This window comes from Dendrobates tinctorius, unplaced genomic scaffold (assembly GCF_039654945.1).
Source record: "Dendrobates tinctorius isolate UK_male_01 unplaced genomic scaffold, ASM3965494v1 ptg000177l, whole genome shotgun sequence".
NCBI lineage: Eukaryota > Metazoa > Chordata > Amphibia > Anura > Dendrobatidae > Dendrobates > Dendrobates tinctorius.
Genome location: NW_027361844.1, coordinates 3,756,329 through 3,778,522, shown reverse-complemented (window position 1 = coordinate 3,778,522; position 22,194 = coordinate 3,756,329). Strand labels below are relative to the sequence as shown.

The following is a 22,194-nucleotide window of genomic DNA, read 5'->3' as shown; positions in this document are numbered from 1 at the left end:
CTTCTTTGGTCTTTGTAAAATGGACAGTTTAAGTTTGGGCCTAGTTTTCCCCCATATAAAGGATGTGACCAGGGAATTGAGATTAACAAAAAAGGACTTGGGCACCGCTACCGCACTGTGATGAAAACATAAGGCTTTTTGATTACTTTTCATTACACTTTTTAGGAGGAGGAATGACTGATGAATTTTTTTTAAACACACTGTTCTCCATTCGGTACAATTTGTATGTTAACTTTATTCTGCAGGTCGATATAATAGTGATAATACCAAATTTACATAACTAGTTTTCAGTTTTTCTACTTTTGCACACACACAAAATAATATATTATATATAAAAAACTTCCTTCTCACCCCCCACTCAGGGAGGACTTTGTTGCCCTTTCTCATTCTCATGTCCTCTACCAAAGGCTTGGGAGTTTGAGGGTTCTGCGCAGGATTTTAGTTGTTTCCAGTATTGAACATTTCTGAACAGAGAGCTCAGATGTTGCTCCTGGGATCTGTTGTAGCAATCTGTTGTGTATACATATAAATACTCAGTGGGGAAAAAAGTACCGTATATACTTGTGTATAAGCCGCCCCCCCCCCCCCCCCCTAAATTTGCCACAAAAAACTGGGAAAACTTATTGACTCACGTATAAGCCTAGGGTGGAAATTGCAGCAGCTACTGGTAAATTTCAAAAATAAAAATAGATACCAATAAAAGTAAAATTAATTGAGACATCAGTAGGTTAAATGTTTTTGAATATCCATATTGAATCAGGAGCCCCATATAATGCTCCATACAGTCCAAGACGGCCCCATAAGATGCTCCATACAAAATACACCCCATATAATGCTGCAGAAAGGTTAATAATGCCCCATAAAAGTTATGGCCCCATAAGATATTCCATAGATTATGCTCCCATAAAATGCTCCATAGATTATGCCCCCATATGCTTCTCCATAGATTATGCCCCCATGTGCTGCTCCATAGATTATGCCCCCATGTGCTGCTCCATAGATTATGCCCCCATGTGCTGCTCCATAGATTATGCCCCCATGTGCTGCTCCATAGATTATGCCCCCATGTGCTGCTCCATAGATTATGCCCCCATGTGCTGCTCCATAGATTATGCCCCCATGTGCTGCTCCATAGATTATGCCCCCATATGCTGCTCCATAGATTATGCCCCCATATGCTGCTCCATAGATTATGCCCCCATGTGCTGCTCCATAGATTATGCCCCCATGTGCTGCTCCATAGATTATGCCCCCATGTGCTGCTCCATAGATTATGCCCCCATATATTGCTGCTGCAAATAAAAAAAAAAACAAAACAAAAAAAAAAACACAACACTCACCACTCATCGCTGGGGGCCCGGTGCCGGTGTCCTGAGCAGGCGGTGCGCTGCTCTGTCCTCTCCTCCACGTCCCGTCAGTGATGTTCAGGCAGAGGGTGCGTCACGCACTAACTGCGTCACCGCGCCCTCTGACCTGATCACAGACAGGAGAGGACAGCAGCGCGCAGTGATGGACCCGGGACAGGTGAGTATAGCGCATACATAGAATCGTAGAGTTGGAAGGGACCTCCTGGGCCATCTGGTCCAACCCCCTGCTCAAAGCAGGATTCGCTAAATCATCCCAGTCAGATGTCTGTCCAGCCTCTGTTTGAAGGCTTCCATTGAAGGAGAACTCACCACTTATCGTGGCAGCTTGTTCCACTCATTGATCACTCTGACAAAAAGTTTTTTCTAATATCTAATCTGTGTCTCCTCCCATTCAGTTTCATCCCATTACTTCTAGTCTTTCCTTGTGCAAATGAGAATAGAGTTGATCCTTCTACAATGTGACAGCCCTTTAGATATTTGTAGACAGCTATTAAGTCTCCTCTCAGTCTTCTCTTTTGCAAACTAAACATTCCCAAATCCTGCAACCTTTCCTCATAAGACAGGGTTTGCAGACCGGTCACCATTCTGGTCGCTCTTTTCTGAACTTGCTCCAGTTTGTTGATGTCTTTTTTAAAATGTGGTGCCCAAAACTGGACACAATATTCCAGATGAGGTCTGACCAAAGAGGAGTAGAGGGAAATAATGACTTCACGTGATCTAGACTGTATGCTTCTGTTAATACATCCTAGAATTGCATTTGCCTTTTTTGCTGCTGCATCACACTATTGACTCATATTCAGTCTGTGATCTATTAGTATACCCAAATCTTTTTCACATGTGCTGTTGCTTAGGCCTATTCCTCACATTCTGTATATGCTTTTTTCCTTTTTATTGCCCCCTCCATGGCGCGGTCTCAGGCTCCTTCCTTCAGGGGTCACGTGGTACTGCTCATTAAAGTAATAAATATGCGCATATTCATGACTTTAATGAGCGGGATTGAGGATGATCCCGCAGCGGCTACGGGGCATAAAGTGGCATTTAAGTGAGTGAAGCGGCAGCACAGTATGTTTTACTCTCACCCTGAGTTTGAGAACATAGTACAGCGACACAGGGAACGACCAAACAGGCGTTCTCGGGTCAAAAGGCACTCGAAGCAAGGTTCCATTTTCCCCGGACCTCCGTAAAAAATGGACAGAATCTCCGACGGTGGATTCACCGGTGTCGCGCCTAGCCGCTATAACCCTGTTATCCGGGCCTAGCGTTTCCTCTATTAAGGATCCCACGGATCGCCTCATAGAGAGCTCAGTGTGCTCAGTATATGAGGCGTCAGGATCAGCGCTCTCTCCCTCGTTCGCAGCAACTGGGGTAGCCAAGGCCATGATCTCATGGTCAGAATCATTAAACAGGGTCGCGCAGGAGCAAGAGCTACCTGCAGAAAGATCGGAAATTGCGAGTCAGATGGCGATGACCGGAGATTACGTAATCAAGGCGTCTTTGGATGCGGCCAATCCTCGGCACTTGCTGCCGCTAACACAATTGCTATCAGAAGAGCTCTATAGTTAAGGACATGGCATGGCCATGGAATCTTGAAGTTGGATAAACTTATCTCCGACTCCACAGGAGGAAAGAGCGGGTTTCTCCCTCAACAAAAAGTCAAACCGCCTTTTCGCCACCCTTTTTAGGCTCGTTTTTGGCCTTTCGCAACCCCGGGTGGACCACAGCGGCCGATTCCGCCGCTTCAGGCCGCCCCAACCAGGATAAGGGGCGGCAGGTCTCAAAATAACCAACCCATTGGGGAGAATGCGAACTCAACAGCCAGATCGAGGGGATCCAGATCCCAAAGATCATCAGCCAAATGACTCAAGGTGCTTGCCAGACGACACCAGCAAGGTGGGCGGCCGGCTACTCTGGTTTCGCCGCGTCTGGTTCAGTGTCGCGCATGGGTAAGAAGTTGGTGGCCTCAGGTTACAAAATAGAATTTGTCAGATATCCTTCAAAATGACTTTTTCTTTCCCGGCTTCCCAGGGTAGATACCCAGGCAAGGGCTCTATTGGGAGCCATCAAATTGCTCCAGCACAACGGAGTCGTTGTTCCAGTGCCGGAACACGAAAGAGCTCAGGGGCTCCATTCCAACCTTTTTGCGGTTCCCAAAAAGGACGGGTCTGTCAGGCCTGTTTGGACCTGAAGCTTCTGAACAAATTCATCAGGATCAGAAATTTCCGGATGAAGTCTCTCCGTCCAGTCATATCGGCCATGGAGCAGTGAGAATACTTGGCTTCAATAGACATCCAGGACGCATATCTGCATATTCCCATTTTTCCTCCTCATCAGAGGTTTCTACGCTTCGCCATCAGCGATCTACATTTTCAGTTCGTAGCGCTACCCTTCAGGCTAGCCACGGCTCCCAGAGTGTTCACAAAGGTTATTGCAGTTGTCATGGCCACACTGCATTCTCGAGGCATAGTCGTCTTGCCTTATCTGGACGACCTCTTGGTCAAGGGCCCGTCAATACGGGCATGCAAGGAAAAGGTCAACATCACACTAGATACTCTTGCCCACTTAGGATGGTTGGTCAGTGCATAGAAGTCATCCCTTGTGCCAGCTCAGAGGATCTCCTTCCTAGGAATGATCTTCGACACTTGCAGAGGGTTGGTAATTCTCCCTCAGGAAAAGGTGCTAGCTCTTCGGCAGGGAGTCCAGACACTTCGCCAGCCAGTCTCTCATACCATCCGATCCGAGATGAGGATTCTAGGGAAAATGGTGGTGGCAATGGAAGCGATACCTGTCGCCCAGTTCCACCTTCGCCCCCTGCAGCACGCCCTCTTGTCAGCCTGGGACAAGAATCCTTTCACGCTCGATCGGCGGTGCCGACTGTCCTCTCAAGTCAGGCAGTCACTCGGATGGTGGATAACCAGTTCCTCTCTGGCCCAAGGGAAACCTTTCCCCCTTGATCATTGGCTGGTAATGACAACCGACGCCAGTCTCCTCGGTGGGGGAGCGGTGTCTCGCCACCACACAACCCAGGGATGGTGGTCGCCACAGGAGGCACGCCTACCGATCAACTTATTGAAGATACGAGCAATTCGGCTGGCTCTGCAGAAGTTTTATCACTTTCTAGCAGGCCCCCCGTCCGAATTCAATCGGACAATGCCGCAGCGGTGGCTTACATAAATCATCAAGGGGGCACCCGCAGCAGATCAACCATGCGTGAGGTGGGGCACGTTCTTCAGTGGGCCAAAGCAAACCACTCGGTGATTTTGGCTGTCCACATCCCGGGCGTGGAAAATTGGTCAGCAGACTTTCTCGGCCGGCAGGGGCTTGTGTCCGGAGAGTGGTCTCTACATCCCAAAGTTTTTCAGCAGATTTGTCAACTGTGGGGAGCTCTGGACATGGACCTGATGGCTTCCAGAGTGAATGCCAAGGTGCCTAAATATGTAGCTCAGGCCAGGCACCCGAATGCATTCGCGGTGGATGCGTTGGTTCAGCCTTGGAACCAGTTCGCCTCCCATATCTATTTCTCCAACCGGCCACTACTTCCGAGAGGCATCAAAAAGATCAAGGTGGAAGGGGTGCCGGCGATTCTGCTGGCCCCAGACTGGCCCCGTCGAGCGGGGGACGCAGATCTAATGCAGCTGCTCGCCGACGTTCCTTGGCGCCTGCCAGAGCTCCCAGATCTACTGTTTCAAGGGCAGATTTGCCACCCGAACTCAGGGACCTGGTGTTTGACGGCATGGCCTTTGAATCTTGGATTCTAACCCAGGCATGGTTCGGGAGCGATGTGGTCGCTACAATGATTAGCGCCTGAAAGCCTGCTTCAGCACGAATTTAACACCACACCTGGAAGGTGTTCTTTGCTTGGTGTCGAAGCCGCAGTGTTTCTCTGCTGAGATTCTCGATCCCCAACATCTTGTTTTTTCTCCAGTCGGGCTTAGAGAGCCCGGATAGCTCAGTTGGTAGAGCATTAGACTCTGGCTTTGCCCCTAGTTCCCTCAGGAGACAAATATCGACCTTATCCGACCTGTTCCAGCACAGAATTGCTATCAATTTGCAGGTGAAGACTTTTCATTCAGGGAGTCTCCCACTTGGTACCTCCCTATAAGGCACCTATGGACGCCTGGGACCTTAACATGGTCCTAAGTGTTCTGCAGGAGGCTCCATTTTTATCCGCTTCAGGATATCTCTTTGAGGTACCTTTTCCTGGAAAGTGGGGTCCTAGTGGCCATCACTTCCATCAGGCGGGCTGCAGAGCTGGCGGCCCTATTCTGCCGAGCTCCGTTCCTCACTTTCCATAGAGATAAGGTGGGGCTCAGACCAGCCCCTACTTGTCTGCCGAAAGTCGTGTCCTCTTTTCACATTAATGAAGATGTTGTTTTGCCTTCATTTTTTCCAGCACCGGTGCACCGTGTGGAAAAGGCTCTTCACACGTTAGACCTGGTAAGAGCCCTCCGGAGGTACGTGTCACGGACGGCACCCTTTTGTCAAGACGGACACGCTGTTCGTGCTCCCCGAAGGGCACAGGAAAGGACTCGCTGCCTCAAAATTGACAATAGCCGGATGGATTCGTTTGACTATTCAGGAGTCCTACCGCATTAGAGGTACGCCGATTCCAGCAGGGATCGGAGCGCACTCTACTCGGGCAGTGGGCGCCTCTTGGGCGCTTCGGCACCAGGCTTCGGCGGAAAAGGTTTGCAAAGCAGCAACCTGGTCCACCCTGCACACATTTGCCAGACATTATAATAGTCATACTCAGGCCTCGGCGGATGCGAGCTTGGGTAGAAGGATTCCCCAAGCAGCGGTGGCGCACCTTTAAACAAGAGGTGCATGTAGCTTGGATAGGTGAGTCAATCTCCCACCCAGGGACTGCTTTAGGACGTCCCACAGTATCTGTGTCCCCCAAAGAGGTGAAGGAGAAACATGGATTTTTGTGATAAACTCACCGTAAAATCCTTTTCTCTGAGACGCTCATTGGGGGACACAGCACCCATGCTATTAGCCAGTTGGCTCTGTTTTTGTTTAATTAATACGCATTTATTTATGTGATATAAGGGTGGTCCTTATATCACATAAAGGACCACCCAATGCAGGCGCTGGCCAGCATTGTAATGCTCCTAACCTGCTGATTAACCCCATATTTGCAGGTTAATAGCGTTTTTTTTTTTTTCTTGTAACTGGTTCCCTTTATCACTTTTATCTGCAGCCACTTTGCTTTTCTAGATTTGCATCTTTACTTCGCCTTTTTCCAAGAGAGATAACTTTTTTTTTTTTTTCCCATCAACATAGTCATATTTTTTGTGGGACCAGTTGTAGTTTTGAATAACACCATTTTCTTTGCTGAATTTTTTTTTTTTTTTTCATTCCACAACATAAAAAAAAGAAATTAAAGGAACCATAAAATCTTATATACCCAGTAATTGCACCAGTGTAAACTGCAGCTGGCCCTGCAAAAAAAAAAAAAAAAAACACTCCTACAATTCTGTGGAAAAATAAGTTATGAACCTCAGGCTAAAAAGGTCTGTGTGTGTGAATGAGATTATATATAATATATTTACAAAAAATGGAGTATACAAAATGTCTCTCCAATCATGATAAAAAATAAACAACTCAGACCTTTTTGAGAAAGCTGGACTTTGAAACGTGCGTCAAGGGCTGCTGGGTAAGCGGTGGGAGCCACTTTTGTGATTTAAGGGTAAGCAGTAGTGATTAACTGTAGCACTGGTTGGTTGACAGTAGACTTTGTCTTTATTGTTGTTTCTGACTTGTTTTCTCTTATTACTGCCATGATTGACGGCTTCTATGAGGCTGTCCACTGTTTCACATGACCCTGGAGTGTCCAGGTCAAGGGACTCGTCTGAGTCGCAATCTGAGGTCTGCTCGCTATCAACCACTGATGACGGGGAGCGAAAAGCAGAGCTTACGGATGCCAAGGCACCGGATGGACTGGGCGACACCGCGTGGATTCGTTTCCCTCGGGTCTGCCTGGAGTGACAGCGGCCCCTGCAGGCGAGAGGCTCTTGTGAGGTGGGGGTCCCCTCTAAGGCCGGCGAGCCACTGTCCCTGCCCCCATCTGGGGCCTGGAGGGACTCAATTGCATGAGCTGTTACAGCGATAGGGCCCACTCTGGGGGGCTTCAGAAAGTTGTGGGAAGCAGGATGTGTTGCAGTCCGCGCTGCCGAGATTCACAAATCACCTGGGATGCAAGATGTTGTAGCAGTGTACTCCTTTATTTCCTCCTACGCTTTTCGGCGCCCTTCCTGCATCTTGCATCCCAGGTGATTTGTGAATCTCGGCAGCGCGGACTGCAACACACCCTGCTTCCCACAACTTTCTGAAGGTGTTTCCACGTGCGAGTGGTTGGTGGAGGTCCTGCAGCAGCTGATTCTGTGATATGCTCTCAAGCCAGTTGTGGGTTACACAACTGGAATAGGTGAGTGGAACTGTATTATACCGCTCATACTTCAAGTGTCACTAGTGATAGGGCACTATTGCGCCTCTTGTTCCCCCCACCATTTTTGTATTGATACTCTGGGGGGCTTGGCACATTGGTCGTGGTCGCCACAGCGGGAATCCTCGCAGGGGAGGGTTACTGGGCGCGTTTGGAGTCGCAGGCTTTGCATAATCGCTTGCTCTGTGCCCGCAGAAACGCAGCCCGACAAGAGATGCATGCTGCTTCTTCAGACATGCTGCATCTGTCCGCTGCTGGGGATGGAGGGGGAAGGAGGTAGCACCTCGTTTTCCCTGTGTCTCCCGGACAGCACTTTCTGTGCCCCCCCATTCCTGGACACCTCCGCACAAAAAAAATCGCGCGCCACCAGCTGTGGGGCGGACCGCCAACATATGAACTGGTCCAGGGTCGGTACTTCCGGGTCTGCGGCCAAGCCGTGCTCCGAAGCCGGGGACTAAATCTATCCACCGCCGCCCAGGCCTGGGGGGCGGGCCGCCGGAAGTGACGCGCGGCCCGGAGGCGGAACCTCCGGCCGCGGCCTAGCTTCGGCCTCAATTTATCTCCTGCCCGCAAGGGGGGGGGGGGGAAATGGGGGCGCAAACTCCATGGCGCCACAAACAAATGGCGCTACTTACTGGCGTGTGCTTCTCCGCACCGCTCTGCAGCCACGCTCAGCCAGACATGGCCGGTGGCATCTGACAGCTAGGGGCTCCAGCCCCGGATCTTCGTCGCAGGAGCCCTCCCAGGCCCTCTCCTCACTGACGATCCTCTTCAGCTTCCCAGCTCAGGTATGTGAGGGAGCCTTGAAAAAAATAGGACGGTGCAGGCACCCTAGCTCCATCTAACCCCTTCAGGGGGTGAGGAGAGGGACTGTCCGCCGCCTTGCAGCACCGCAGTCTAAGCATTGGTGGAGCAGTGGGGACCGCACGGATTAGTCTTGTGCCTCTGTACAGCCCATGGTTTCAATACCTAGGGGTGGTCAGGGCTAAGTCCGGCATTGTGTCCCACGTCGCGGGAGAGGATACGTGGAGGGACACTCGCACGTGGTCACCCGTTGATGGTTTGGGGAAATCGGACCCTTTCAATAGGATCCGTTGCCCCGTCTCATCTTCATAGATGGTAAAAATAAAATAAAAAAAGGTCTGGGGAAAACGGCCCAGATATGTCCCACGGTGCGGGAGAGGATACGCGGAGACGATACTCAACACGTGCTCACCCATTGATGGTTTGGGGAGATCGGACCCTTTCAAATAGGGTCCATCGCTCCTGTCTCATCTTCATGGGGAAAAAAAAAAAAGTCTGGAGCAAAACCAGACGTGTGTGCCTCCATGGACACTAAGCAAAAAACTGAGTTCCGCCCGCAATAGGGGCGAGGGTGTATACGACGGAGGAGCTAACCTCTTTTTTTTTCCACTTAGTGTCAGCCTCCTAGCGGCAGAAGCATACACCCACAGCATCTGAGTCCCCCAATGAGGCGAAGGAGAAATGTACTTTATTCTTCCGCCGCCAGTGTTCCCATTTTAGTCACCACTCAGAGTACAGAGCAGCGGCTGTAACCGGACCCCATATACTTAAGAGCGGTGACTGAAACCGCGTCCCCAGCCCTAACTGACAGCAGGCCCCAATGCATAGCCAGCACCAGTCAGGGCCAGGAGGCAGTTGCAGTCATGGGGTGGCACCGATGCTCGTTCAGGCAACGCTCTGAGTATACAGAGCAGTTACTGTAACCGCGCCTCAGGCCCTGACTGACACTTGCTCTACATTGTGGCCGGCTGTCAGTCAGTGGCAGGAGCATAGTTACAGCTGCCACTCTCTATACACAGAGCGGAGACTAAACCGGCGAACGCTGCTGGGAGGGGGGAATAATGTAAATTTTCTATCTGCAGAGTTTGTCTATGCTCAGGCATTGGCCAGCAATATTACGCTACTAACCTGCTGATTAACCCCATTAACCCCTCAGGTTAATAGCGGTTTTCTAGACACAGGAACCCTTTAAACATTATATAGTGTAACATTATGGGTCAATTTGCTGACTGATACCCAATTTATTAAATTTTTTTCATTCTACTACTTTTTCAAAAGAAAGTAAAGATGAAAAAAAATTAGAGGTGTTAATTAAAATGGTTTACAGTACAGGTTGGTATGGACACAGCTATATCAAACGAGGCTTTTTGGAGGGCGTTTATTTTTTTAATTAGGAAAACTGTACACGTGATCCTTTGATCACATAGGTAAGGCACTACTTACATAGCACAGCACATTTTGCATCATCCTGTCTTTGTTATACTCCAACAGGATCTAATAGGCTATGGCTGATACAGGGGTTATTGTTAGGTTCACAGCTGCCAGAACAACCCATTAACCCACTGCAATCCTGCTTTCCATATGTCAGACGCCTCATGTGCCGCTGTCGGTAAAGACAGGAGATTATATGGAGTTAAACTGCCAGGAACGGCGAGAACACTGATCAACAGCAGAAGCTCGGCTGTGTATATGTGTCAGGGTCCTGCAGCCGACTGCACCTTTACAGAAGCAGTGCACATGTAATCACCATGACATATACTGTATGTACATCATGGCGTAGTAATTAAAAGAAAGCCATCAGAAAATGACATTGCCATTGTTACAAGTTTTGTATTTTTTTTTTTTTTTTTTTTTTTACTTTTTGGCAATTTATTGAGAGTCATTTATGGGAAATTGACAGGACATTGCTGTAAATGTATGATACAAGCAGGTCCTGTCTCTGGGAACTAGAATTGCTTCCAGAATAGTGTCACCTGATCAGGCTGGTGTCCAACCACTTGTGAGTGGAGAGGTGGTGGCCCATTCATCAGCTCTCTCCATACATTGCATCAGAGTTCTGAATACAGCCAAGCACATACTCTCAAATGTGTAGCTCTGATCTGGAGACAGGATCGGATCCCAGACGTAGCAGCTGCATCTATGAGACCTTTATGGAATAACCTAAGGCTATGCCATAAATGTATCTCATGCTACAACCAGGACATGGCACCACTATTGTTACTGGCTAAGGCTGCACAGTTTGCCACATGTGGTTGCTTCCTAATGAAGAAGTAATTATAACTTTGAAATGAGTTGAAGAAACCACAATTCTTTCATCAACTCCTGTCTGGACTGACGTATTCATACGTTCAGTAGAGGGGAACTATTCCACAGAAATCCATCTGATATTAAAGCTAACGGTCACTTGCTAACTCGTGGATCTGCTGCAGCTGTTACTTCCATTCAAAAGCCCAAACAACGGATACATAAGTTTAGTATAATCTGACAAGGATAATTTTAAGTCTATCGGATAAGACTCTATTTGTGCTATTTCTCTCACGGTTTTCTTCATTGACAAATCAGATCCGTCATTCGAATTTAATAAAGAAAAAAAGTCTGTACTTTAGGAAAATCAGAAATTAGAAGTAGAGTTCGGTAATTACGTTTCATTTACTTACTATTATTGGAACACCCATTCTGGCAAAAGTTGACTACGGTTCATACAGCTAAACTGATCGTCATCTTTGAAGTTGCTTTTTCAGAAACCAACGCTTATTCTGTGTTCACACATTGCGTTTTTTTTCACGTTTTTACCAAATAAAACACTTAAAAGAAGCTTCCCATTCAGTTTAATGAATTCCACACTTTGCGCATATTGATGTGTTTTTTTCTGCAAAAAAAATGCATCGCGGAAAAAAACGCAACATGCTCATTAATTTTGCGGAAAATTCCTCATTTCTAGCTATTTTCTATGTGACTGAGACCACTCCGGAAAAAAACACATTAAAAACACGCGGAAAACTTTCAGAAAAAAATGCGCGTTTTCTGGGAAGGAGTCAGGTTTTCATGCAGAAATTTTCTGCATACGTGTGCAGATAGCCTAAATCTAAAAGGCCCCCACCCCATACATCAAGACTAACATTTGTACACCAGTCTTGATGAAAAGTGAGCTGGTGTGTACGTCAACTTTGTTAAAAAACAAGCGTCACTAAAATAAACTTGGCTTATCTTTCACTGCCACTGCCAGAAATATACGACAGCAAGACACTAGAGACATCTGGGGGGCAAATGATGAGGAATTTGCTGGATGAGCTCATCCATGCTCTTTTTCATCGAATTGGGAGAGTTGGCTGCGACTAGTGTAAAGAAGCCAAAAGGTTGCAAAATGTTAGGCTGTGTGCACACGTTGCGGATTCTACCGCGGATCCGCAGCGGATTTGGCCCTGCGGGTCCGCAGCAGAATCTCCTGCGTTGTACAGTACCATGTTATCCTATGTAATTTGAAAAATGCTGTGCACATGCTGCGAAAAAATCTGCGCGGAAACACTGCGGGCTCATTTCCGCAGCATGTCACTTCTTTGTGCAGGTCTGCAGCGTTTCTGCTCCCATTGACTTGCATTGAGTCAGGCATATCCGCAGCAAAACCGCAGGTCTAAAAAAGATCTGCGGTTTTGCTGTGGATGAAATGCTGCAGTTAGGGAGGGGGAAGAGTGTGGGCGGTGACTGTGTGCGTGTATGGTGTGTGGGCGGTGACTGTGTGCGTGTATGGTGTGTGGGCGGTGACTGTGTGCGTGTATGGTGTGTGGGCGGTGACTGTGTGCGTGTATGGTGTGTGGGCGGTGACTGTGTGCGTGTATGGTGTGTGGGCGGTGACTGTGTGCGTGTATGGTGTGTGGGCGGTGACTGTGTGCGTGTATGGTGTGTGGGCGGTGACTGTGTGCGTGTATGGTGTGTGGGCGGTGACTGTGTGCGTGTATGGTGTGTGGGCGGTGATTGTGTGCGTGTATGGTGTGTGGGCGGTGATTGTGTGCACCCGCGTTTTATGCCAAGAGCTGCGGTTTTTGTGTGGAAAAATCTGCTGCAGAATCCGCAACGTGTCCACACAGCCTTAGGGCAACTAACAGTTGTACAAAAGGTTTGGGATATTTTAAGAAGATATACTTTACAATTCTACCAAAAACTTCTTGATGAATAAAGCCCATAGTATTGGCTATTTTGTAACATGTTCGCTCAATACTTTGGAAGTTTTAACAGATTCTGAAAAACTAATTTGTATATGACAAAATTCCAGACTGAAAGAGAAGAATGATTGAAGAATCATCAATTGAAGATGCATTTGAAAGATCACTCTGCAGTCAAATGAAGAGAGGTACTAAGGCTGTGTGCACACGCTGCGGATTCCGCTGCGTTTCTGGCCGCTGCGGACACGCAGCAGTTTTAGCTGCGGTGTACAGTACCATTCATTTGAATGGGAAAAAAAAAACGCTGTGCCGACGCTGCGGAAAAAACCGCGCGGATTTGCTGCGGTTTTGAATCCGCAGAAAGAATTGCATGTCAATTCTTTCTGCGGAAACCGCTGCGGGTTCCTATCTCCACCATTGTGGAGATAGTGAATCCGCAGGACCAAACCGCAGGCAAAACCGCAGATAATCCGCAGGTCTTTGGACCTGCGGATTATCTGCGGTTTTTGCAAAATCCGTGCGGATTAATCCGCAGCGGATTCCGCAGCGTGTGCACGTACCCTAAGAGTCTTCCTTGTTCTTCAAGAATTAAAGATGTTGTCTAGCTTAAGAAAATGTTGTTCTATATTCTTAAAGGGTAATTAAGTGGGTAAAATTATAAAGCGCTTGTAAACGTGTTAAAAGACCTCTCCGTTTTAAATAACAGACATATTTTTATTGTGTTTGTATACTGCTCATTATGTAGGTTACCTGCTGTTCTCTACACTCTATCATAGGTGGCAGGTCTACTAGACTAGGAGTGAGGTGCTTACAAGAGCTTTGCTTTAGGGCTTGTGAGTGCTGCTTGGAAACTGGCAGATTCAATGTCCCTACACTCCTACAATGCTGTAGAAGCAAAGCTGTCACATACCGTAGTATGGAAGAGTGGTCACTCAGTCAAGCGGCTCATCATGCCACTGGTCAGAACTGTCGCTCAATCAGGAGTGCACAGTACTCTGGCAAGAAGGAAACGGTAAGGATTTATGACCAATCCTTATGATAGGTTATCAATATCAGGTTGGGAAGTGGGGGGTGAATCCAACTCCTCGCACCCCCCCTACTGATCTGCTATTAGCTATGGCAATGAAGAGACGTAAACAGAGTAAGGCATGCCTGCTGACAGTCCTGAAGCTCAGTTTTAACGCAGTGCCGTGGAGTTGGTATAAAATGAACCAACTGACTCCTGAAACATAAAATATATTGGGTACAGTAGTACAATGGAGGATGTGATGTAAAATTTTTCATAATAATTTGGGAAAGTTATGAAATGTCCTATAAATGTCTGTTCTGTTCCTGATCAAAGGATCTCTGCTTTTAGTTGAGACGAACCTATGCTGCGCTTTATGTACATGCTCAGTAGTGACCAGTGCTGTGGAGTCAGAGTCAGGGAAATTAAGGATTCGGTGGTTTGGCTTACCAAGTCCACAGCTCTGCGTGGAACGGCCATTACACATGACTAGAGCTGTGCAGTGCAGCTTCATTCAATGTTTACATCCAGCCGGAGCTAAGACGCTAATAACATCTGATCGGTGGGGCTGCTGATCTGATATTGGTGGCCTATCCTGTGACTGGATTATAAGCACAGACAACCCTTTTAAATAAGGTGTTAACACACTACTGTGTTATATACTTTAGGTTTCAGGTCTCCTTCCAGGTTAAACATTGTTTCCAGTGTTTCCAGGTGACCAGAGCGGTGTGTGAAGAGGGCTCAGCTTACTAATAATTGCAATGTCCCATATAACAAGCAGTGATTGTCTGCAACAAGAACATGTGATAAGTATATGGACATCATCAAGCCAGGAGATAAACCTCAATGGTCACATGACCGGCAACCGAATCTCAAAACCGGGAAAATTTAGCCACTGAATAAACAGACTTTTGTGATCCTTTCAAAAGCTTCAATGCAGAAGACCTGACAAAGGGCTAAGTGAGAGGAATGTAGATGTGAGCGCCAACAGGGAGGGTGACGATGTCTGTAGAGCGCTGCGGAATATGATGGTGATATATAAGGACTAGAAGGGGACTTCGGCGGTGCACATGCATTCCACACTGGAGTCAATGCAATGGGGTGATGTGGTGGTATGGAAACTCGGCAGACCACCGGACCGCTGGCTTTGCCATCGTACACCATAACGATAGTCATGTGCAACAGCGGCTTACTGGCGACCTACGTGCAAGTTGTCACGGAGCAGAAAGTCACAGACGATCACACAATGATTTGGGGTCTCACGACTGAAGTCGCCCGAACCACACAGACGTCAGTGATAACAGGGAAAGTCCTTGGTTGCAGCCTTGTCTGTGTGGCACACTGTCAGGTCTGTGCACTGTTTCCCCTCTGTCCTCCCCTGTATGGCAGCCCTGCAGCTGCCATATGGACAGCTACGAACTGATAATAAGTCCTTACCTCAAACACACACTGCTGTAGAGGAGAATTCCAAGCAGGCAGGAACCGGAAACAGGCTTCATGAAGGGCGGATGTCACTCTAGTAACCTTGTGAAAAACCTTATGAAACAAAGATATCAATAAAGTTAGTGAAGAAAAAAAATGAAGCTAAAAGAAAGACATAGTGCTCGATAGACAGCCAATCAGCACGCGCCGCTCCAGAGCGAGGCTCGGAACGCAAACAGCTGTTCTAATCTTCCACGATGACGTGTGCGCCAGCTAGCACACCAATCAGGGCGGCGCTTGCTTGTGGAGCGGAGTTGTCCTATGGCAGGTGGCGTTGGTGCTTTCCTGCGGCTTGTCAGGAAGAAGAGCTGGAGGGGAGACATGACCGGGGCTCCGGGAGAGGAGGCGGCGGAGTGAGGTAACCGGAGATTGGCGCGCTGTAATGTCGCCCGCTGTCAGGAGACCGAGCAATGATTTCTAGCGGATAGAAGGTTGTGAGCGAGACGAGATGCAGTTTCCTTGTACGGACGGGACGCTCTGCAGCACGCGTGCACTGACATCCACTGCTGAGCATGGAGCGTCTGTACGGAGAGCCGTGTCATAAGTGCAAGTGGGCGACCGTGATGTCACCAGCACGGGGGTCATCGGGGAGCGATGTCACCAGGACGGGGGTCGCCGGGGAGCGATGTCACCAGGACGGGGGTCGCCGGGGAGCGATGTCACCAGGACGGGGGTCGCCGGGGAGCGATGTCACCAGGACGGGGGTCGCCGGGGAGCGATGTCACCAGGACGGGGGTCGTCGTGGAGCGATGTCACCAGCACGGGGGTCACCGGGGAGCGATATCACCAGCACGGGGGTCACCGGGGAGCGATGTCACCAGGACGGGGGTCGCCGGGGAGCGATGTCACCAGGACGGGGGTCGCCGGGGAGCGATGTCACCAGCACGGGGGTCACCGGGGAGCGATATCACCAGCACGGGGGTCACCGGAGAGCGATGTCACCAGGACGGGGGTCGCCGGGGAGCGATGTCACCAGGACGGGGGTCATCGTGGAGCGATGTCACCAGAATGGGGGTCGCCGGGGAGCGATATCACCAGCACGGGGGTCGCCGGGGAGCGATGTCACCAGGACGGGGGTCGCCGGGGAGCGATGTCACCAGGACGGGGGTCATCGTGGAGCGATGTCACCAGAATGGGGGTCGCCGGGGAGCGATATCACCAGCACGGGGGTCGCCGGGGAGCGATGTCACCAGGACGGGGGTCATCGTGGAGCGATGTCACCAGAATGGGGGTCAACGGGGAGCGATGTCACCAGGACGGGGGGTCGCCGGGGAGCGGTGTCACCAGGACGGGGGGTCGCCGGGGAGCGGTGTCACCGGGGACGGGGGGTCGCCGGGGAGCGGTGTCACCGGGGACGGGGGGTCGCCGGGGAGCGGTGTCACCGGGGACGGGGGGTCGCCGGGGAGCGGTGTCACCGGGGACGGGGGGTCGCCGGGGAGCGGTGTCACCGGGGACGGGGGGGGTCGCCGGGGAGCGGTGTCACCGGGGACGGGGGGTCGCCGGGGAGCGGTGTCACCGGGGACGGGGGGGTCGCCGGGGAGCGGTGTCACCGGGGACGGGGGGTCGCCGGGGAGCGGTGTCACCGGGGACGGGGGGTCGCCGGGGAGCGGTGTCACCGGGGACGGGGGGTCGCCGGGGAGCGGTGTCACCGGGGACGGGGGGTCGCCGGGGAGCGGTGTCACCGGGGACGGGGGGTCGCCGGGGAGCGGTGTCGCCGGGGACGGGGGGTCGCCGGGGAGCGGTGTCGCCGGGGACGGGGGGTCGCCGGGGAGCGGTGTCGCCGGGGACGGGGGGTCGCCGGGGAGCGGTGTCGCCGGGGACGGGGGGTCGCCGGGGAGCGGTGTCGCCGGGGACGGGGGGTCGCCGGGGGGGGGGGTCGTCGGGGAGCGGTGTCGCCAGCACGAGGGGGTCGTCGGGGAGCGTTGTCACCAGCACGCGGGGGTCGCCGGGGAGCGATTGCTCCAGAACAAGGTGTGGGGAATGTCACCATCATCATGTTATGGGTGATATGTCTGAGGATGTTTATACTGTGTGGCTGCATACAGGTCATTGTGCACGGATTGTTATAGAATAAACGTGGTGATCCATGAAAAAAGCAATCTTCTTTATTTCATGTGTGCAGCTTAAAAAAAACAAACCATAAATTCCTCAATCACCAATCGCTTGCACTCCCCAACCAGACAATACATTTTGAAGAGCAGTTCAAAGCAAAGACCTGTTGTTTGAAATGCATTGTCTGAATGGGAAGCACAGGTGACTGAGGATTTTGTTTTCTTTAATGCAGCACACATAAAATAAAGATGTGCATTTACCTGTCAGTGTGCTGGATCACTGTATTCACTCTATTGAAGAGATTAATCACATCAGTTGGATGGATACACAAGTGCAGTGGTGAGCTGATCATATTGGCTTATGATGCCTGGGCCTCTGTGTTCCAGTACTATATCAATGATGCATAGCCCGATAGATACTTGTCTTATATCTGTGCTGTAGTTAGAGGATCACTTTTCACAAAATGTTAGGGGCTGGTTTATGGGACCTGAAAAGAAGCCGTAGTCTGAGACCCCCTGCAGAAGCTGTGCCTTCTATTAAGCATCGCAGTCTCCTCTCTGGAGCAGGCAGTCATAGACTGAGGTCATGCCACAGCATCTGCTCACTTGATCTATTCTTCCACACTTATATATGTGATTTTATTTTCTGCATGTCAATCTGTGCTCTATAGCCACATGTCAAAAATGAAAACTTCCGTATAGGGTAACTGTAAATCCACCTTAAAGGGGCTGTGTGAGATTAGAGAAACAAGGCTGCTTTCTTCCAAAAACTGTTCCACACCTACCCACAGGTTGTAGTATTGCAGCTCAGCATAAATTCACTTCAATGAAACAGATGTGATATCAGACACAACTATCCCTGCTCTTGGAACAAAACAGCACAGATATACTTTTTGTATAAAACGCCTTTATTTCTGACTATATCCAAAAACTGAGGGAGGCGGGAAAGCGGCAGTAAGAAGTCTTTTATTTGTCGTCTTAATCATGACTGCCAAATAACTCCTCAGCATAATGTGTGCATGGAACCTGAAAGAAGGGTTCATGGTGGCATATGGGCATTATAGAAGGGGTCCTCCTTTCTTTGGCAGAGAGCCTCTGTCTATTCTGGCAGTCTCCAGCTATCCTTGTGTTAGTTGGCCATTTATCAATATAACTGCCATGTAATACAGTGTGCCAGTGCTGGGCTGGCTGCAGCATTGTCCAGCAGCATCCACTGATTGCTGAGAGTAGGACCCCGAGTTATCAGCTAATGGGCCCGGACCCTTTGATCAGACACCTCTTTAAAGTATATTCTGCAGGTAGCAACATACAGAGCAGTTAAAGTGAGAGATCCTAATTGGTGATTGACAGCCTTTGCTTGCAAAAAGAGCTGTCAATAACTGATTAGGACCGCCCACTTGACTTATACGCTTAGAGTGAGCAGAAACTGTACTGAAAATGTGATGGTAACAAATGCTGGAAACCAGGTTCACAATGAATTCTTTGAAGATGGCGCAGAGATCCACAGAAGGCCAGAAGAACAACTCTTAGGTTTCTTTATAATCTTCAATAAAACAAAGCAGTTCTGGGTCCCAGGGAACATTTCTCAAGCAGCACTGTAATAAAGGAGCCCTGGACCCCCGGAATGCATAGTTTTATAATAGATTGGATTGTATTTTCAATGTGACAGGTTTGCAAGAAAGGGACTTTGTTTGCACAAGATGACTGTTCAAACTAAGTAGAGACGCTCGGTGTTTCATGGCGGGCCAACACCTTTCCACCTGCTTGTTTCCCCTCTATTTCCTTCCCCTCTTCTTTGACTGACAGCTTGGGCTTCACAGAGCCAGGAAAGGGAGGTAATAGATGGAAACCAAACAGGTGTATATATATGATTGACCCCACCATAAAGCATCAAGCTGCTGTACTTGGTTTGAGCAATCATTCTGTGCTGCCAGTCCCTTTAAGAGGGAACCTGTCAGTCAGTCGTCCTGTCCAATCCACGGGCAGCATGAATCCCAGCTTGACTGCAGCCAGGTATATTTTCCTCTGATTTATCAATGTGTTTTCGTCAGATTTCTGCTGTAAAATGCTATGAAAAATTGCAAAACCTTTTGCGTGACTTTTGCATTTTTACTCCGGTCCTGGCTAGATCAGTCAGAGTGGGCAGGACAGGGTGTGATGATGTTCGCCCGACAAGCTCTACATATCTGGCTAGGTGATAAGATGCACCTATTTCATTAAGTGCTGTGAATTGGGCACATCTGATGCCGGCGAGTCCATCAGTAATCATGATGTGCACAATGCCAGTCTTAATGAATCAGGCCTATAGTTTAACGGTTCATTGGGGCCCATAGAAGGAGAAGACTAGTCCAGCGCCTCCCCCTGCCGACTTCTCCACTCACCAGTCTAGTTGACTGACAGTTCTTTCCTGTATGTGTGCGTGGAAAAAGACCTGTCAGTCATCTAAAGACAAGCTTACTTTACTGAAATATATGTTTCAGAGGAATATATACCTAGCTGCAGCCAGCGACTGATCATTCCCCCATGATTTGGGCAACATGAATGGACTTACAGGTTCCACATGACTCCATACAAAAAGCCTCGCGATCTATTCCAGTGCAAAGTTCCACTGACCACCGAGGTTCACAACTGGAGAAGGCTGGCAATAAACTTCCATATGTGTAATCAAGCTTTCCTAATAAAGTAACTGATTTGTATCCATTGTATCTTTCACCAGATGCTGTGACCTCCCACAATGCTCCACAGTTTACACTGAAAAGGTGAGGTGTCACTTTTTAACTTAAATGTTTTGTTGTTGTGTCACCAGTTTGTCTCTTCTCAGCTCTGAAGATATTATTATTTATTTATATAGCCCCATTGATTCCATGGTGCTGTACACGAGAGAGGATTACATCCAAAAGATAGTCAGTGGGAGTATTGGTGTGATTGTGGACAATCCTCGGGCTTTAGAGACATTTCTGCTTCCACCTTGCTTGGCTTTAGCCTTCAGCAGTTCTGATGGCAGAAGTCTCGATAGTTCATAAAACATGTAAAGATTCAGGGCGTATCTGTATCTCCAGGCCCTTCTTGGTAAAAGAGCAAACCTCTTACATTCCTGCATAAATGTTTCATTCCAATTATCTGGCTACAGCAGAAAAATATCAGACAGCGCCACATCTGTGCACAGTTTGTGTTTGGTATTGCAATCTAGTCCCATGCACTTTATTAGCGTTGAGCAGCAATAGAGCAAAAAGATAGTTGTAACACTCTACAGAAGAAGTGGATGTTTTGTTTTTTTTGTTTTGTTTTGTTTTGTTTTAAAGATTTGGACATCCCCATTAAACTATTAATAAAAATTACAAGAACAATTTTTTTATCCTCCTTTTCAAAGAATATTATTTAGAAGTGAAAACCTTTGTTGCCAATTTGTCACTGGCACAAAAGGCTGATGGCAAAACCGAACAATGTTGATATATTGGGGAATAAAGTACAAATACTAGCCAAACTGTGGTTGAAACAATCCATGTTCACATCTCTTTAAACACCCATTAAAATCCTAGTTCTTAATGATTTATTTAATTTAATGGCATGTATTTCACTTTTGCAGTCAGGTCTCCTTGAAATTTTTGCACCATTTGGCTTTTACATTTTTGTTTTCCTAGAAATTGCTGAATGCAAAATGAGTTAACTGGGAATATGTCAGTAAGCTTCTTCAGACTGAGAGTTTCTAACTCCTTTATCTATTTTTCTGAGCTACTGTCAGTTATGATCACATCATAGTTTAGCTCAATTTCAATGTGGTCTGGGGTCATGAACACAGAACAACTCAGAAAAACAGGCAAAAGAGTTACAAAACCGTTTCTCAGTTAACTTTTTTTGTAGTAAGCAATTTCTGGGCAAAAAAAGCCAGTAAAGGCCAAACTGTGCAAAAATTTTAATGAGATTCAATTCCGAAAATTATTTTTAACCCCAAATAGGTAAAAAAAAAAAAATTAACACCTAAGGGTTCCGTCCCTTAACGACCACCGATACGCCTTTTAACGGCGGCAGTTACTGGTACTTATGCCTAAGCCCCACTTTCCAGGACGTCCACCTGACAGAACCATGGAGGACGTCCTCCTCCTCCTTACAGGGACAGGAAAGCACACGAGAGGTTAAAAGGCCCTGTCCCACCCCTTTCCCTCAGTGTCTTTCCTGTCCCTGCACGGAGGGACATACAAGAGGAGCAGGAATATTACCTGATGGCGCAGGGGGATCGGGCGGCCTGTCCAATCCTTCCCCCTGTCAGGATGCCCAGGGCCGACACTTCCCGGTGGGGAGTCCCTCTGCCCCAAAGCCAGGAGCAGGACGTCGCTCCTGGAGGAAGCGGCTCCTCCCGGTGGGAGGCTCTCGGCTCCAGGCCGCGCGGCAGTCGCCCGGGTCCCCGCAGGCAGCGAGCGATGCTGGCGCGACAACTCACAGGCCGCGCGGCGGTTTCGGCTGGAAGCCGGGCCCCGCACGCAGCCGGCGGTGTGGGCGCCGGCGATAGAGAACCCGGGGCAGCTGGAGCCGGGTCCCCGCAGAAAGCCGGATTGGTGCCGCCATTGCAGGACGCTCGGTGGGCGGGGCTTCAGAACAGGAAGCGGAAGGGGCCGGCGCGCGGCGATGACGTCATGTGCCGATTTGAAAGCAGCGCGCCAGCAGCCTGGGCACGCTAGCAGCTCAGTGCACGCCAACAGTCCGCCGCACCAGCAGCTCTCACCGCACACCAGCAGTTCACCGCACGCTAGCAGCTCACTGCACACAACAGCTGCTTCAGTGGTGTGGACCCAGAGGCGCCAGCCGACAGAGGGGTAAGTGCGCCTGGTGCAATCCAACCCCCACACTGCCTTCCCCGCAGCCCAGGACAACTGACCCGACTATC

The 22,194-nt window shown here is 49.2% G+C and overlaps 2 protein-coding genes across 5 annotated transcripts in view; one reads left to right on the top strand and one right to left on the bottom strand.

Moving 5' to 3' along the window:
- NDUFB3 (NADH:ubiquinone oxidoreductase subunit B3) overlaps nucleotides 1-15,372 on the bottom strand; it is a 43,520-nt gene extending 28,148 nt beyond the window's left edge. The window contains exon 1 of the mRNA XM_073551474.1: nucleotides 15,217-15,372. The gene's annotated coding sequence lies outside the window, so the exon portion shown is untranslated. The remainder of the gene's footprint in view (nucleotides 1-15,216) is intronic.
- Nucleotides 15,373-15,491: 119 nt separating this feature from the next.
- Nucleotides 15,492-22,194, top strand: part of HYCC2 (hyccin PI4KA lipid kinase complex subunit 2) — a 152,232-nt gene continuing 145,529 nt past the window's right edge. For all 4 annotated transcript variants that reach the window (XM_073551471.1, XM_073551470.1, XM_073551473.1 and 1 more), the window contains exons 1-2: nucleotides 15,492-15,619; nucleotides 20,029-20,071. The gene's annotated coding sequence lies outside the window, so the exon portion shown is untranslated. The remainder of the gene's footprint in view (nucleotides 15,620-20,028; nucleotides 20,072-22,194) is intronic.